The sequence below is a fragment of the Conger conger genome, chromosome 2 (assembly GCF_963514075.1).
Source record: "Conger conger chromosome 2, fConCon1.1, whole genome shotgun sequence".
Classification (NCBI taxonomy): domain Eukaryota; kingdom Metazoa; phylum Chordata; class Actinopteri; order Anguilliformes; family Congridae; genus Conger; species Conger conger.
In genome coordinates this window covers 24,951,447-24,971,092 of record NC_083761.1, presented here as the reverse complement: position 1 = coordinate 24,971,092, position 19,646 = coordinate 24,951,447, and the positions used below count along the sequence as shown (strand labels likewise).

Genomic DNA, 19,646 nt, shown 5'->3' with positions numbered 1-19,646 from the left:
CGCTTTCTAATGGTATATCCTGTTACCATAGTGATTACAAATTGTACTCTGAAAAAAATGAATGAGTGCAAAAAAACGCTCACCGGCCTAGCCCTGGGCCAGTGAGACTTGAGGGGTTAATCTGCCTGGTGCAATCAAATAACCAAGAGGCCCAGAAATATTTCATAGGCTCCAAGACAAGCTCAGAAAAGCATAGAAAAGTTTCTCAAAGAAATTTGAATCCAAAACAATTACGTATGTGACCCAGGTCTGTTTCCAACTGGCTCCACCTGATATAAGACCTGGTTTGACTGCACCATCCAAAAGCCAGGGGAGTGACTAAATACCACAAGCACCAGTCAATAACACAAACAAACAGTGCAGTAATGTGTATGTATTAAAGCTGGGGGAAATTCTGGCTCAGGGATCAGATAGGATAGCCATTACATCCGACCACATTTGGCACACTTTGTTCTGGTTAGTTTTGATGGTCCACAGCATGAACATGGGGAGTTTGTTCTGCGGTGCTCTAGGGGGACCGCAACGGCTTTCCTCTAGTGTGGCTATGAAGATAATTGTTATAAACTTAAGGAAGTCAGAAGTCAACTGAAGCTGAAGATTGCAGAGAGGGGATTTCCGGTCCAAATGGAGGCAACCGTGACATCACCCAACCTGAATATGAAGCCTTACTCCTAAAGCAAACTGACACTTTGCTATAAACAAAATTAAATGCTATAAATATTAACATGCCACAAAGTATAACAATAAAATACTAACACATTACTGCCAACATCCTAACACACTACTGACACCATTACAGACATAAACACACTAGTGTTACTATAATACATAACACGTCTACTAACATAAGGACTGGCAACTTGAAAACACAACCATTATCGCTACATACTACGAACATCCTCCCCTACACAAAAAGTCCCCCCTTATATTATTACTAAAACACAACCCATTAAGAACACCCCAAAAAGTGTACCATTGCATGATTACTTTATATTAATGTTAGATAATGTCTTCTATTAAACTTTCATGGATTTTTGAACACAGCCTGCATACATTTTATTCTTGTTATTTCACAGTGTGAGCATCTGCAGTCTTTTATGAGCATACAACCAATGTGTCATGTGACACAACTGAGCTCAAAGGCATCATGAATTAAACAGAATTTAACATTTTAAATAAAAATATTAATTACCTATTTTAAAAAAAGGGTTTTCCCTTATATTTCCCCAAATCCATATATAGTCACTGCATATCAGGTCTGCCCAGGGACCAATACCTTCAAGGACCCCCAGGGGTTTGTAGACCCTGTTGAAAACCCAGGTGTTAAACCTATATGGAATAAATAAATATTTATGCTGTGAATTCTGCCTGGAGATGGGAGCCTCTTAACCACTTTCTCAAACAAACCGCTGTAAAGTGGTCTATTTCAAATGAGCTTCCAGTTTTGAGAAGAGGCTCTTGACTGAAACTAGGGCAGAGGGACTCAACGTGAGGAGGGAAATGAAGGTTTCTCCCTCCCATTACTTAGCCCTTCCCCCTGTTCTGTCATCACAATGGCATTCTTACGCACCAAGTCTCTCTACCTCTCCAGCTCAGGTGAGTCCATTCCTGCCTGGCGTGTCCACAGGATTAACGCAGGCGTGCCGGGACATTCCAGGCATACATTCCCTTTGGAAATACACCAATCCTTTCTCTGCTTTAAGTCATTACTCAGCTTCTTTGGGATGTGAAGAGAGGGAGAATCTTCCCTCGGATTCTATCCAGTTTTTTGTTGGGTTTTCTTGTTGGTTTTTTGACACTATATTACATTTATTTAGCAGTCACTTTTTCCCCCCAACAGACTTATAACAGAAGAAAACAATTCACAAGATTTATAAAAACAATATGGCAGACTTGCTGAAGACCATTTTAAACCATGATTTTTTTATTCATGTATTTTTCCTCTCCCGATAGTGTTGAAAGCAGACCTGGGCCAAATACACAATTGTTTTTGATTCAAATACTTCTTGATCTTGTCCGGCGCAACTGAGTCACCCAAGAGTACCAGAAGTGCAGAAGGTTTGCACTATTTCAGAGCATTTCATAAGTTCCAATACCCTAGACAAGCTCAGTAAAGCGTAGAGAATTATTTGAATGCAACACAACTACGTATTACCCTCTGTTTGAAAGGCTAGTCTGGTCACTGAAACGTTCTCAGTCAGCTCAGGAGAATGTAAACAGGCCTCCGTGTCCTACACACAGCGTGTTCAGACAGCAGCTGCTTCTCCTCAATCTGAGCAGTGAAGTCATTTGTTGGAGGGATACACTTCACGTGCATCTGATTAAGCTGAGGAGTCACTGATGGCTTGGCTGTCCGAAACGCTCACCCTGCCTTGACGACACTGGGGCCGATTCTGCCGCAGACAAGGGCGGGGTTGGGAATACCAGGCCGAAGGGACTATCGCGACACCCCTACCCAAGGTATTGGGTCTTGGCAGGACCAGCAACCGCCCCCACAAATTCCACATGGACCACCTCCCTTTCCTTGTGCCCCAGAAGTCAATCTATAGCACAGTGGAGGCTTGCAGGCAGCAATAGTTACCGTGGGTGGAGTGAGCATATGGGGATCGGTGAACGGTGTCTGGTGAACTGGAACCTATGAAATACACTCAAAATGTGCAAACTCTGCCATAAAGTTTGATTTTGGAAACTTCCCACCTCACCATCTACGTTGTTGAATATCTATGACGGAATGACCCTGCAGTCTACAATAATTAAGGCTGGGTATTTGTCAAGGATAATATTGACTGAAGTCAGGGAATAGTCATGGCAAAGTTGATGAAAATCACAGAAAACCAGTAATGTTTTATTAAATTAATTCATCGTGCCCAGCAAAGGGGAAACAACTGAATAACATGCACGTGAGTTACCAAATGATGTTTGAAACATCATTAAGAAGAAAGACAGCACTGGTGTATGTTAGGGATCATTGCCTTGCTGTGGGATGAAGCACTGTCCAATGAGTTTGGAGGCATTTGATTGAACTTGAGCATATACAAACTTCAATTGGGCAATTTCTTTTATCCTCTACACTTTGTTCTTGTCTTCACTCAAGTAAATCTTGGTCTCATCAGACCACAAGACCCATTTCCAGAAGTCAGCAGGCAGTAGTCACTGACATATCCAAATATTCTACAAATACTTACAGCCTGGACTTTTATTAAGCAACCTGTTACAGTCCACAATACTCCATCAGCTATCTGCCACAGCCTACAATGATCTATAAGCAACCTGCTGTCTAATGCTAACATGTTAATTGGCAGGCGGCCTATTGTAATCGGTGCAAACCCGCAAGCAGTTTGCGGCAGTCTAATGCAAATATGCAGTGAGCATGCTGCAGGGTAAAGTTAATATGCACATATTTGTAGGCAGCATGCTGCGGTCTTACTTTAATATGCTATCACATGCTATTCTGCAACAGCATGACAAAACCAGGTTGTATGGTGGAACCATCAGATCCAAAATTGTGTGGTAACCCCCTTTTGACTGCGAGCAGCGAGCATGCAGTGATTCTCACCCTCTCTTCTCTACTCTTTCGAGAGAGAGACCAAAAAAGAGAGAGAAGTAATCTCTTTCAGATGTCAAAGGTTATGTTAAAGGCCGGTAGTTAAGCTGGGATCACGGTGAGTGAGTATGGCTCAGGAAAAACTCACAGTAGCACAAATTGACACAGACAGATGGTGGCAATCTGTCACACCAAGCATCACGTTCTCATCAAATCATAATCAGGAGGGCACACTGTTGAGGAGGCAGGACCAATCAAAACCATCAAAGGACAGGAACCAATCAGAAAACTCAAAGTGAAAAAATCAGACCTATCAAATGCACAAGCCAGTTAGAAGCATAGAGGGGCAGGAACTCATTAAAAACACATAAATGCAAATATCTGACATAAAGTAAGACTCGTGATTTAAATCCAGCCCAGTTGACAATAAAAAAGACCAGAAAACATCCTTTGGGTCATAATTTACAGCAAATTACCAATTCAGACCTATTCAGTTCAATTACGCATTGTTTTGGATTCAAATACTTTTTGCTTTAATGAGCTTGTCTGCTGTATTACAGTCAAATACAGTCAAAAAATGCAAACCCTGCCTTCTGGCCATCTTGGTTGGCTCAATCGCACAAAGCAAGATCAATAGAGCACAGAACAGTATTTGAATCCAACGCAATTGCATAATTGAACTAAATAGGTCTGAACTGGTCGACCCACATCAGGTCTGATGACCCCAGATCCCAACAACTCATCCAGAATGCCGCCGCTCGTCTGGTCTTCAAACTCCCCAGACACTGTGACGTCACTCCCTGGCTCACTGCCCTCCACTGGCCGCCTTTTATGGCTCACATCAAATTTAAAGCATTGCTGCTAGCCTACCAGGCAGTTAAGGGTCAGCCACAGCATACAGTACCTCCAAAAGCTCATCAGACCTGCCAGACCTCTTTGTGCTGCTACCTCAGGACGCCTGGTGCCCACCCCTTCTTCCCGGTAACAACTGCTGTCTGTTCTGGCCCCACAGTGGTAGAATGACCAACCTGTGGAGGTCAGAACAGCTGATACTCTGACCACCTTCAAGCACGGACTGAAGACATACCTTTTCACGCTGCACCTTTCCCCTTTCCTCCCTACCTCCCTGTAATTACAAATTAGCCATGTATGCTGTCTATTGTAATTATTGACTTATGCATACTTGTTTGATTATTCTTAGTGTTATCTTTAATCCTTAATATATCAAAGACAGGCAGCCAGAGGACAGACTGAGGCAGTGACTGTATTCCTTTTGCTCTATTTTGTTTATGCAAATATTTTGTTAACTCGAGTGCCTGCTATGCAGTCTGGCTTCACCGCTATACAGCAACAGGTCTGGGGAGCAAAGAGATCGTCGCGGAATGTTCCGCCACAAAAACAGCCAGGTGTGTGCGGCCCAGGTGTGGCTTTAAACACGTCATCCCCCATTCCCTCAGGTGAGAGGGGCACGGCGTTGAGTCAGCATCCTCAGGTGTGGCCGTCAGTCGACAAAACATAGCTTCAGGGGGCCAGGGAACACGCATTGCCCCGCATCCCGGCATTTCAGATCCCATCGGCTTCATGCAACCCCTTTACATAACCCCACTCTTTGAGGTAACCCACGGCAACTCGGACACGATTACGCGCATTATCCTTAGCACATGTCCCAGTCCTAAGGCTCCCTTTATGAACGCATGAGACTGGGTCTCACTTTTCTCTGGTAGCAGAACTCGTAGTACATCAATCTTGTTTCACTTTCAGCGTGTTTGCAGTCAACAGGAAAGCACAGTCAGCACAGTATGAAAATGTAGGCCTTAGGCTATTTTCAGTACTGCTTTCTCGCCCTGCCCACAGTGTACACAAGCTGTACCAACACACTAGGATACATAACCCACTCTATATAGACTGTCCACACCACACGCTCCTCACAGCCTGTTCTACGGACATTTTACAACAAACAGCTAACTCTGAACACGCGGACATGCTCCTAATCAAACCCGCCTCAGCTGGACACTGTTAAATTGGTGCCGTGGTAACCAAACCTTCTGATAGCGTTCATGCCAGGTGTTATACATATGTGGCATGAACAATAAATCCTAATTTAGCTCCATTTTGCGGAGCCCTAGATTCCTGCTGACAAATCTGTTTTTTTGTATTCCAGGAACTGGGGGATAGTCAGGAATTAAAGGGGAATTCCACCACAAAACAATGTTTAACAAAGGTGTAACTGATTAATTCCCTCAGCGTGGCTGGTCAAAGAAATGCAAAATGCTTATTTTTTTATAATGACGTACATTTCTACTCTTCCTCATTCCATAAGAACTACGGTGGTCCGGGTAATTTGAATTTATGAACGGCTTTGAAGACGGACAATTGCTTGCCCCACCTTAGCATTTAGCTACTTCAGAAAAGATTATGAACAACAAGACTGTCTGAAGCGTTCGGACAACACATTGTACAAACCAGTTCATTGAAGCATGTGGAAGCCTATCAGGCCATTGTAGTTTTTAGCAAAGCATGTAACTTGAGCATGCACAGTAAATTGGAGCTGTATCTCACACTATATCGCATTCACTACAGGTAGAGAGCAGGCTCATTTTAACCAGACGAAAGGCAACTCTCTGTATGGACTACGCTTAGTTTTAGCCAAAAGGCTAGGAAATTCCAACAGTTCCAATGCAGTAAGTGGTTTAAAAATGTCAGTATGCCCATTTAAATTAGCTCAACAACAATACTGAAACTGGTTCTGAATATAAATAAAACTCCACTTGCCAGACACAAATTATATTCATCTACTATCGCCGGACTGAATTCCACCTGCAGCTGTACAAAGTGCTTGAACACTAAAGCACTTTAAGGGTTAATAACAAAAATCCATGGTGTTGTTATCATGACATAGAAGATTGTGTTGAAATGGCTTTTACAGTTGCCCGGGTACATTTCAAATTCAGCAGATACATAGGGCCCACACGGCCAAAAAGTTCTTGAAAATGACAAACTTTTATTGAAAAAATAATGAAATTACAAGCTTGGTGAATTTGATCTATCTTCTCGAGCATGGTGGGGTGGGCATCAAAAATACAAGTTTGCTCTTACACAACTATTCTCAGGTCACGGATGAGCTACATTTAATTTAACTGAACAGTCTCTAAAATTCATTGTCCGCAGGCAAAGCAGTGCGACTTTAAGGGAAATAAAAGTAAATTGAAAACACAAGTCTCTACTTTAGTTGACTCAAGTACAGGCTACAAAAACCTGTGCCAAGGGAAAGCCTGTCCTAACTGAGGCCTTGAGTGGGTGGGAGGAGATTATCTCCTCCAGCTCAAATGCATCGACGAAGGAGCCACATGAAAAGGTCAAAGGTAAGGGACGAGAGGAAGAACAAGAGAAGAGAAATAATAAAATCCTGAGGGGACTTGGAGAAAGAGGTGAGCGGATGAATACGAGTTTGAGGCAGAGGGAGACTGAGGTACACAGAATGTTCCGGGCTTGGGAGAGATACAAAGGGAGGGAGAGAGGGAATGTAGAAAAGAGGTATAACATTATAACTGTATAACTGTATAACATTTTTGGGACAGCCCCAAAAATGAAAGAGACTCGCTTTGACCTGCCCCAAGTACCTCTTCATCAGAAACCAATACCATTTCATATTTTAAGATAAGATATTTTAATGAGTTTTTTTTCAAGACTCACCAGAATTATACAAAATAAAAACATGTCTGGCTGTCGGGGCTATGGCAGTAGTTCCCAACCCTGGAGACACCAATCTACCATCCTGTAGATTTTCATTTAAACTCTAATGTGGCATACCTGATTCTACCAATTAGTAACTCAATGAGATCTCTAGCTGTTGAATGAGATATGCATTGTTGGGATTGAGGTGAAAACCAACCGGATGATAGATCTCCAGGAAACGGTAGGAAACCATTGGGCTACTACAATAGACCGGGAAGCTGAACAAATCTCTGCCTGGCATAACGTAAGGGAGAGTATGATCTGAACAATTACTGCATTTAAATCTGCACTTTTCATTAATTCTGAGACACAGGTGTCGTCCTTTGGTCATTAAAAACTCCTCAGGGAGTGGGAGGGAGCGGTAATGTAATTTAATGTGTGTCTATGTGTGTCTAGGGAAAAGGACTGAAACATGGGAGGGATAAGCAGGAGTCAGAAGATCAGAGGGCAGGAAAAAGAGGGAGAAGGAAAGTGCAAGGGAAAGAGAGAAAGAGGCATTGAAGAGATGGGAGAGAGGGCAGTGACTCAAGAGCACAGGCCAAATGTTTAGATGGTATTGCTGCGATGAAACTAGCACGATGGTGACAGACAGCTCTCCAAACAGTGAAGCCCCACTTTCCTGTACGCCATGCACCCACCAGAACCCCCCCCCCCCCTCGCCCAGACAGCTGGGGACTTCAGACAGCATGTGTGGTGGACAGGGGGTGGGGGTTGGGCGTGGGAGTGAGGAGACCCCGTGCTGCCCTCACGTCCTGAGCAAGCACATTTCAGCTCATGTTCCACAAGAGCGCGTGGGGAGGGTAGAGTTACCAACAGCCACCCTCCTTGGATCTCCTACAGAAGCGCCCTGTGACAACAGGTGTCTAACACAGTCCCCCAACCAAGGTCCCCCCACGCAAACACACTTATGATGAGACAGCTGCCACTTTGGTGTGGGTCAGGTGGCTGATTTAGTCTACTAGTGAGACTGCCAAGCAGAAGTCAGTTAGAGCAACATACAGTCATGGATAACTCCAAACTTCTGCTGATAGAACAGGAAGTGACATCACATGGCTCTAAGGCAGATGTCACACTGTCGGTCCTGGAGAGCCGCAGGGTGTGCTGAGAAACCAGTTGAGAGTTAACTGTGTAATTAGCAGCTTTACTCAATCAAGTGCTGAGTAACAACAAAGGCAAACACACCCTGCAGCTTTCCAGGACCAGCAGTGATGACCTCTGCATTTGAGCCTTGTGATGCCACTGTTCTGTCAGCAGAAGTTAGGAGTTATTGATGGGACCAGTGCTCTAGCTCTCTTGGCCTTTGGGTTTTCAATCTTTCACAGCTGTGAGAGGAGAGCGTCCTGACCCCACCCACCAGACTCCTCCCAGGGGCCTCCTCCCGTGGGACCCCGCCCCCACAGGACCGCACCCACTGGACATAGCCGTCTATCCCGACGGCCTGATTAAAGGCACATGCGGTCGCACGGCACCACCCTCAAACACAGCAGAACTGCAGACTCCACAACCCTCTTTCATCCTGCCCAGCCTGACAGAGTGGGCATTACAGGGTCTAGACTCCAAGCAGTTTATTTATGTACACTGCTTTGCAACGGACAGTCGAACCTCAGAGAACCGAACACATCGGTTATGAAGGTCATTCGGAGACCTGAATTTATTTTTTATTTTTTTTACAACCAACAATACTGAATAGGCTAACCTTGTATAATAGCCAAATGAGAAACAAATCCCTACATTGATATTGGGAAAGCAACAAGGTTTTGCACTCTTGTTGATGAATACCAATAGGAAGCGAAAAGTGAAAACCGCCAATTGCGTTGGCTGTAGCCATCAGTATGAGGCAAGCTTTGCTGGATTTAAAATTATTTGCCTGCTTCTATCCAACAGCAAATTTTGACCTGTTCCTTTTTTATGTCAAAAGTGGTACTTTCCTTGTAGGAACTTGTTTGCGTTTATGTTATACTTTGATTCCATACCCTGTTCAGCTGACCGGACTTTTCGGTTTTCTGAGGTTTGGATCTTTGAGCTTCTACTGTATATGCGTTTTTTCTTTTTTTCTCAAAATTTCTGAAATTTTGCCAATAAAAAAATTGAGTGTTAAGAATATGACACATTTAAGTTAGAAAATCAACAAAACGTGCAATTTGACCAGGGGTGCAAACCTTCTGCCTACCGCTGTATAACTCCTCCCCCTGCACGAACGACTCGGCTGCTGCCATGTCACCGTGGCGACACATCAGACCAAGAGCACATGCAAAGGGGTCAGAGGTCAGTCTGTGCTAACATTCCGCGACTCCGCAATCACACAAGTCATGGATGAATGCAAAAGTCTGGGCTGGCAGCGAGGAGAACTTTTGGAGGGCTTGCTCCCTTTGGGACACACTTAAACCCTGAATACCCAGGGAAAACCACGACTGCTCCGACTGCTTTTCTGCCACGGGGTTAGCACGTGCCGCAGTTCAGTGTCACCGCAAATCCGACACCAGGGAAAACCACGGAAAGTGGAAACCAAAATCGACAGCTCTCGAGAGGCATTTGCTCAGTGCTTAGGAAACACACTTGTTCCGTGATTGACTGAGTCAGACAGAAGGGCCAGGGGTGGGTGGGGGGGGGGAGACTGACAGGTGTGACTTCTGGGGTACACCGAGACCCATGGTGATTACAGGGGCTGAAATCTAACTCTACAACCCTGCAGGAAATGTTTACTCAACACACATTTACAGCAGCCGGCATTCTGCACAGTGCTTGTTTGACAGAGTGACACTGTGAGCGTGTCAGAGAGAGAGTGCAGATGAGTGCATGTGTAACTGCGTGTGGGCATGTGCGTGTGTGTGTGCGTGTGTGCGCGTGTGCGTGTATGAGTGTATGGGATTCAAGGGGGTTGGATGCAGAGAAAAAGACGTGAACAGATGCAACTTATAGAACACACACTCGTAAGCAACACACGTGTGAACGCAGGACAGGCGTATCGGCGATGTGCTGACTCTCCGTTTTATTATCGAGGGGAATTATTTAAGCGGAACAATGAAGGGCAGTGGGATCTAGGTCACAGTGCTACACAACCCCCCCACCACCCGACTGAAGAGACCACTTCTGGAAGCTTCAATATTATTCCGTTGTTGTTGTCTCGTTTTTTTAATCGCCTGTCTTCTTGTGTGTGTGTTTTTTTTGTTGTTGTTGTCCTCATTGTTGTATGACGCTGACACAATGAGTGTGCAGTTTGGGAATTGCTGTCGCAGTTAAAACGCATTCAGCACAAACACAACAGCGCAGACCCCCCTCAAGCAAACAAGCATAAAGGCTGTTTGTGTTTGGCCGTTTTACAGTACAGAGTGGCAGAAGAGAGGGACCGTGCTCTCTGACCCCCCCGCCGCCCAGCCCTGACACACACACACTATCACACACACACACACACACACACACACACACACACACACACATACTCTCACACACACACACACACACTCACACACACACACATACTCTCACACTCACACTCACACACATAGACACATACTCTCACACTCTCACACACACACACACACACACACACACACACACACACACACACATACTCTCACACTCTCACACACACACACACATACTCTCACACTCACACACACACACACACATACTCTCACACTCACACACACATACATACATACACACACACACACACACACACACACATACACTCACACATCCCATGACTGAAGGCAGACAGGGAAGTGCACAGGATCAGTATAAACCACATGCAGCTCTCCTATCTCTATGACATCTAGCACATTCCAGTTTAGACTATACAGGTTTAAACATGTTCAACACCGCAAATGCCTTGTTTATACACACACACACACACACACAAGGCTCATTAATATCAATTAACCTCTGTTCTGCTTGGCTGGCTAGCTCCAAGGAACTGGATGCCGTCTGTCTCGAGTACTCGGATTTGTTCCGGCTACAAGGTGGGCCGTGCATAATCAAATGAGCATATCGTAGTGATCATACATTGTCTTCATACAGATTGTGTGGACTTATTTGGAGCATTTTGATACTTTCACAGTGTTTTTATAACACCTTCAATTTCTGTATAAAAAGTGCTGTAATTAATTGCTACATAGTAAAACTGAAATATAGGAAAATACCCTTTAATAAAAGCAGAGAATCGGCATTTTAACTGCTTGTGAATTCTTCCATTACAAATCTAGAATTGTGTAATACTTACACTATAGACATCGTAATATAGACATGCTGCGTATACAGGCAGGTTGCCAGGTAAGATCCAGCCTGACTCTACAATGAAAGAGTCGCGTTTTAGCAGAATGAGCAGAATACCTGGCAATCAGCAGAAGTTGGCCCGCTTCCGTCAGCTCAGCCTAGGAGACAGGAGCCGTATGGCACCGTTCTTATCTTTACTGCAACCCCCTGTCATTTCTTACCATCATCACCCATCAGCTTTTATCAATTTTCAATTCTATCATTTATTTTTTTTACCTGCACACCTGCATCCCCTTCCATAGACACCCCCACATCCTGTACCCCCACTAACCCATTCATCAAATCACCAGTCTTATCTCAACACCCCACTGACTGGCAAGAGAAGAGAGAGATGTATTCTTTCATGCAGCCAACTGCAGATTTAGCTATTTTTGGTTAACTTTTTTTCTTCGCTCTGCTCATAGTAGCATTTAGTATGTGTGTTCCAATTCTATACATTTTTAAAGTACCTGAATTTTGACTGGTTGATAGGTAAAAAAATAAAGCAGGAAAGTGTGCCATATCACATCCATCCATTTTCAAAACTGCTTACTCCTCGTCAGGGTTTCGATGGGGCTAGAGCCTATCATAGCTTACAGTGGGTGAGAGGGATGAATTTGGTGACTGGACAGGGAAAAAGTGAGGAGGAAGCTTTAGATGTTAACAATGACCTTTTTGTCGTCAGCCTACAAGAGGGAAATCGATTTTAGATTCCGAAAGAATTTTCAGGATGGAGGTGATGGAGCCACTTGGGACAAGTGACCATTCCACAATACATTTTCATGTATTTTGGCAAATTAAGAGGGGCTCCTCTAAGTTCAGAATTCTCAAAGTTCTTGATTGCAGGACTGTGAATGAAAAGTAGAGCAGGTTCAAAAGGGTTATACTTGTACATTCATTCCTAAGGTGCAGAAATGTAAGCTGATAAAATTTCCACAGTGGATGAATACAGCTATATATAAGAGTTCAAGAAAAAAGAATAAACTGTATGAGATATATAAAAAGGACAGCACCGAGAGTAATATGTGGGCTATGGTTAAAAAGAAAAAAAAGCCAAAAGGCTATTTGAAAGGCAAATTTCAGATGATGCTAAATGCAATCCCGAACGCTTCTTTCAATACTGTAGTTGGAAAAGGAAAATGAAAGCAGAGGTTAAGTCAATTAAGAATAACAAAGGAGAACTTAGAATAAAGATATTGCTGATGCCTTAAATAGCTACTTTGCTGAAGGCAAAGGCGATTCTTCAGGGTGAGTTCGATTAGTAGAACGAGACGGCACAAATGGAAATTGGCAAAGGAGAAATTTCGTACCGATATTAGAAAGTAATATTACAGCGAGTGGTCAATGTGTGGAGTAGCTTGCCAGTACATGTAGTGGAGGCAGAAACACTGGGGGTTTTCAAGACCAGGCTTGTAAGGTGTTTCTGCCTCCACTAGCTTTCAGGCAAACTAGGCAGTAGGTACTCTTAGGGGTAGGACAAGGTGAGCATTGCTGGGCTGAATGGCCTGTTCTTACCATTACCTTATGTTATGTTATGTTAAGGCAAAAACATTTAATACATTTAAGATATGAAGCCAGGAACATTAGCAAAAATGCTAATGTGCAGTCTGACAGTGATTTGTGAGGCTCCTGCTTGTCTCTATCATTATTATCTGCAGTGTCATCAGCAAATACACTGCTTACATGTTACACACCAGCCATTTATGCTGCAGAGAGCTTCCAAAGTCATTCAGCTGAGGCTCAGCGCTCAGTCTGCAGTTCTTCAATGCCACCTAACAGAGAAAAAGACACTGAGAAACATGAGTGAAGACACACTTGGCCAAATGTACCCTCACACACCCAGAAACAAAAGCACTCAGAAGTGCGAGCAAACACACACAAACACTGTAAAGGTTTGCATATATACAAAACACGTCGGAATCAGAGGACATGCCTGTAAATTGCTTCCACACTCAAGTGAATTGACACACAACCTAAGAAATGTGCGGAATGTTCTATTATTTCTTAGTGAAGGTACCACGACTGTAACCTCAAAAGTGTAAACTCAAGACATTTTTGATTTCTCCTGGAGGGACCCTCCCCTTGGGGGGGGGGGGAAATAAGAAAAAAAAAAACATGTTGCTTTAAAATTCAAAACATCTTTGTTATTCACTTCTGGAAAGCTGTGTTCTTTGTGTATAAACAAATGTACTACAGGATTGCTGGCTAGCTGCCTCTGAAATCTCCCATTTTGAAGGGGCGTAGACTATTCTTGGTATCCATGATTTCCATGCCCATTTAATTGCATGAATGTGTTCACATCCAGTTGAATGCTTTGGTATCCAGGGATGTTGTTTTAACAGACATTGATTTGAAACCAAGAACACAGCCTGTTAAAAAAAAGGAGACGGAGACCAGAGCCAGCAATCCCATAGTGCATTGCACCATTGTCCTAAGAACAGGGGTACACAACTCCGGTCCTCAAGCGCCAGTCTGTGTACTGGTTTTTGTTCCAACAAATTGCCTTGTTTTTAATTTGCTGACAGCTCTATAAATTACCCTGGTTCAAGCCTGTACTTGAGCACAGTAAAATCATTATGATACACTTGCAGTCTGCAGCTGTAGCCGGTACTCATACACGATACACATGTCACATAAGATATGATTGAGTCAATGATATAAATTAAGACCAGAAGTTGGCACAAAATCCTGAAATAGATCAGCCCTTGTTGTGCACTCCTGGCTTAGAAGCTCTGAGCATTTTAAAGCCAAATAACAAAAAAAAGCCATTTCAAAATTGGAACAAAAGGAGGCAAGCGATATCATTCATGTACCATTCTATGCATTTGTACTTCAGGTTTCCCCCCAGCATAGATTCCCTTTAAGAGCAGTGCTGCTGTAGCTCCAGGTACAAGAACAGCTCATCACAGAATAAGGTCAGGTCACAGGAAGCACCGAGAGAATGCTTACAGTATGTGGCCCTGTGCTTGGAACAGCTTATCTATGCACAGCAGAGGCCTGGCTAAAGAAACATTAGTTCCTGTACAGTACAGAGTTAGTACTCATTAGTAGAAATTGAGACATTCTCTTTTTTTTTTCTTTGTCTTATTAATCCCAATGTTAGCTTCAATGGCTTACTTTTTTATACGTTTAGTCATTTACACCGCCATTCGTCCTTATCTTATCAAGCCAAGTGTTTATAGGCTAAGTACCTTGTCTGAATAAGTAAACAAAAGAGGGTGCCTGAGAACTGAGAATAAGTACTGCTTTAAGAGTGATGATCATCCCACCATGCCTTCGGAGAAGGCCACCTATTCAATCCGTGGTGAAAAGAACTTGAGACACAGACAAGCCTTATGCTAATCCCTTTAGCATTCAGGCCAAGTCCTGTCTTCAGTCTTGTAGCGGCAATAGTGTTCTTCCCCAAAGGAGTGAGAGCATTTCACTGATGAATCACTTGCAGGTTTCCTTCAAACCCCAAGGTTTGAACGGAGCACCGGTCCTTTGTGGATTCTGTTTGAGCACTGTCAGAACCTACCGCTCACACCTGAGAAACAGAGATCATCTGTTTCACAATCTCTTTTACAATCCACATTCTTCTGCTCCACACCTCCTGCACTGTGTGTGTGTGTGTGTGTGTGTGTGTGTGCTTGTACCTTTGCAGATTGTGTACATGTGATAGGTGTGTGTGTGTGTGTGTGTGTGTGTGTGCGTCTGTGTGTGAGAGAGATATCTGTAAAGGGGACATATGCTCAGTGTTTGCTCTATAACACAATATGAGAGATAAAAAAAAGCTTCTACTCCTGTCTCCAGCTGTCATTCTTCCTTTACAAATACAAAAGAGAGGGGTCCAAAGCCGTGTTCAGCAGCTTCTCACATAGCCCCCTGACCCATCTCTGTGAGCTCTAGTGTGACTTGCACAGGTCACTGTGAGCTCTTCTGTGACTCTCCCAGGTCACTGTGAGGTCGGCTGTGATTTGCATAGTTCACTGTGAAGTCTGCTGTGACTCCCCCCATCACTGTGAGCTCTGATGTAACTCTCACAGGTCACGGTGAGCTCTTCTGTGACTCATAGATCACTGTGAGATCTTACTGTTCCTCTCAAAGTTCACCGTGAGGTCTGCCGTGACTCAGGACATCAATGTTAACTCAAGTGTGACTCACAGGTCACCGTGATATCGTCTGCAACTTCTGTTTACTGTGAGGTCTGCTATGACTCTGGCAGATTACTGTGAGCACTGATGTGACTCACAGTCATTGATCACTGTGAGCTCATGCTAGTGGGAGTTCCTGGCGTTCCTGCTATTACACAGAGAATGGCTGCAGTTTTAATGCTCCCCACTGCTGTTTTCAATTTCACTTATATAACTCAAATGTGCCTGCCACAAAGATTGCACATATCACAATATAGGCCACACACATACACACACACACACACACACGCATGAATGAACACATGTCACATGTTCACAATCTGCACAAAAACAAAGGCACACAAACATACAAACACATACAAGTGCATGAATAAACACATACATACATTCACAACCGGCACAAATAAACATGAAGGCACACAGAGACACACACACACACACACACAAGCAGTTGCACATGCACACACACAAAACTGTTGGCTGGAGAAAAGTCTGACTGCGCTAACCGACAGAAAGCACTAGAACAGCCAAGGAACTGCTACCCCTGCAGAAACTGGCAGCTCTAATGTCACCCACACTGACACAGGACACAGCACATGTATTCCTGCTAAATTATTCAGCTCTTCCCGGTCACAATGCGGACCCATCTCACAGAGTGGGGTATCTCTCATGTGTCAACATTATTCTATGCAGACAGGAAATTATTTTATTTAATGAAGCAACCAAACGTATGACTTCCACATTATATTTTTGTTAGGCACCAAAGAAACACTTATTTTAGAACTCTGAGAATTCAGAGAGAATTCTGTGTGCACAAATTAACGTGGTGAAGTACCTCACATGCTTTATAGACATACCGTTGGTACATGTTTCTGTATGCCAGGCTTGTCTGTGTTAAAGCCTGAGCATGTGTCCCCATGTGCAGTATGTGTGTGTTTGTGTGCCCATGTGGGTCTGTGTTAAAATATGGATGTGTGTGTGTTAAAAAGTGACTGTGTGTTTTTATGTGTGCCCATGCATGTCTGTGTTAATGTGTGTGTGTGTGTGTGTGTGTGTGTGTGTGTTAATTCAGCTTTGTTAGGCAAATAATTATCTTGTTCTGGCACATTTTGATTAAAGCACACGCATGGTGCCAGCTGACTGGGATGACGGAACATTATTATCACTCAGATAATCCCACTGCTGTTGTCCTGTCCTCCAACACACAGAACATTCCCGGCCTCTGAGCCAAACCTGCCCTAGTGGCTCTAAACATCACACACTCAGTGGTTCTAACGTTACAACAAACACACAGATAGCCTACATAATCAATGTTTTGGTCACATACTGCTGTTCATAGGAAGAGAAGGACCAGAACATCCTGAAACTGTTACTGTACTTTTTAGATCTTGCGAAAACTTATCTAATGAGTACAGCAAAAAGTCCATGAAGGTAAAAAAAGAAAAGAAAAAAAGACTTAAACATACAGCTGTTACGATTAACAGATGTCATTCTTTCCATGTGCAAGCCAAGTCGTTTTAGCCCTGTTCCAGGCATAAATCATACATCTAAGAGCCACGTGTATGATAAGGTTTGAAAACAGGACTCGGTAGACAGCTAAAATGTGCACTTTCTGCTACATCTAATCCCAATCACTGTAAAGAATCATCCCAGATAAGATACACAAATTACTTCGGGATAAACATTCCTCTGCGTCCTCAGTCAAAGTTCCTTGTCAAAAGCTATCCTTGAGGGCACTAAATGCACACAAGATGTCTACTTCTTTCACCACTACTAATATATCGATAAAGTTAATTGTGTCACCATAGCGAACGGGTTTTTTGCCCAGTTTAGGTATACTGAGGGCGCGCGTGGCAGCCACAATGTGTGGCTCCAGGTGACCATCTGCGTTGCGCCTTCCAAAAGATGACATGAAGCACGATACACACAACGCCGTGAGGTCTGCTAGAGCTTTGACATAGGTCAAATTGTTATGAATTCATCAACTCAAAATCCAGACAAATGTACAGTGTTTATTCAATGCCCCGGTTCTGGCAGTGCAGCTAGCCTACTGTAACTTTCTACTGTTGTGCATTGTGCCACTTTTGGGATGAGAATTTTAGTTTTTCTCGGTATCTACGACTATGACATTCGTTAAATACGAGACGAAACAAACTGAAACATTATTAATGGTCAATAAGCTACAATTGTAAAACATCCTAAATGATCGTGCATCATAAATGTTTTGAACCTAATTGTTAAGGTGCCAATATTGTAATAAAAAAAAATGGTTTCAGGTTGTCATTTAACTTAACTAATCTTTAGCTACCTCCTAGCCAGATCGCTTTCAACTGTCGGTGGCGTCTCTGGGGTATTTTTACCTAGCGCCACCATGCAAACTTAACGGTAATGAATGTTACCCATTTAGTTTTTCAACTTCGCTACCTAACTGAACTAACTTAGTTAACGTTAGCTGCCAGCCTTGCCTGAACGGGCTAACGGATGAACTTCAGATGCATGAAATGGGTCAGTAGCTAGCTTAACTTACCTATCTGGTTGGTTTTCTCCGTCTCCAGAGTTGACAGTAGATCAATAAAAAGCGCCCCGATCGTGGATTTTCTCAGCTAAGAATCCTTCGCCGTACGGATGACTCGATTTTCCAGAATTGATTAGCTAGCTCATCCACTAGCTAGATAATTAGCTTGCTGAATGGCTAGCCAGCTACGTGTAATTAATTAGCCCCCGTTTCTCCGAGGTTAACAGCGCCATTTTCTAGGGGTGGGGGAGTTTATAAAAATGAGTAAAGTTAACGTGTCCAGTGTGGATAGTCCCTCGTTCCCGATAGTAAAACTGACTCGCTACGATTCACAGGGATCAGCTGTCATCCGGATGGATGTCCCACAGGCTGTGGCTCTCCATGCTGACATCAACACCACCGGCACCACCCTCTCATGACCGGGACCTTCCACAAGGGTTTCTTTCCTTATGCCTGAACAGAAAACGAACCCCACCTTCTCTGTGCTGGACAACTGCGGTGGATTAATGCTAAGCAACAGAAAACAACAACCCTTTAGAGAAAGATGCGTGGGACTATTGTGGTTATTATGGAACCGAATTGATATAGATCACATTAACACAGCATTAACATAAGCACAGCAATTGCAACATCCTCTTTCACCACGCGTCTCATTTTTGGAAGTAATTAGCTATTCGGTTGCCAAATGCGTGCATCGCCTACGAAGATGATGTTATCTCTCTTTTTATATGATGGTTCGGTAGCCTACATGTATATTGCAACTTTGTGTCGCAATCAGACATGGCTTTAACATTACTTTACTTCTGCTTCTTTCAAGGTTCCTTACGCAAGGAGACGTGTTGGCTCACCGGCTGGCTGCCAGCATGTCGAAGAAAGTGGTCGACGTCTGCCTTGTAGTTAGTTGCAAGACAGAATTACCTGTATGTTATGCACAGCAGACCACCATCTTTACAGGCTATGATGATAACAGGTTATTTTCACCCACACAGTTGCCTATGCTGGTGAGCAATTGTTTATTATCTGTGAGCCAGTGGCAGTCAGAATGCAAAGCGCAAACCATCGTAAATGGCACTTTGCTGCCCGTCTAATAAATGCGTTCCCACATAGGGTATTATTATTATTATTATTATTATTATTATTACTCTGCTGCTGAGCAAGTTAAGAGTGAAATGACATTACAATAATCTGCCACATTATAGCAAAAACAAGAGTAATAAGTTAGATCAGAGCCAGATATTTTACATAAATTGGTATTTTTAAAGTGAAAACATTTTTCAGATAATCCATGGCAATGAAACCATTGTTCCTCAGTTATTTTAAGAGCAATAACATTTAATCATAACCCAGGTTAGGTATACTGAGGGCGTGCTTGGCAGCCATAATAGTCATGCAACTCCACAGCAGCGAACAACTGACTTCCAAAAGATGGCCTGCAGCTCGATACACACCACGCCATGAGGTCTGC

The 19,646-nt window shown here is 43.4% G+C and overlaps 1 protein-coding gene across 1 annotated transcript in view; it reads right to left on the bottom strand.

The window, feature by feature from the left end:
- Positions 1-18,640, bottom strand: part of dnmbp (dynamin binding protein) — a 73,225-nt gene extending 54,585 nt beyond the window's left edge. Inside the window, exon 1 of the mRNA XM_061230889.1 lies at positions 18,194-18,640. The gene's annotated coding sequence lies outside the window, so the exon portion shown is untranslated. The remainder of the gene's footprint in view (positions 1-18,193) is intronic.
- Positions 18,641-19,646: the final 1,006 nt, after the last annotated feature.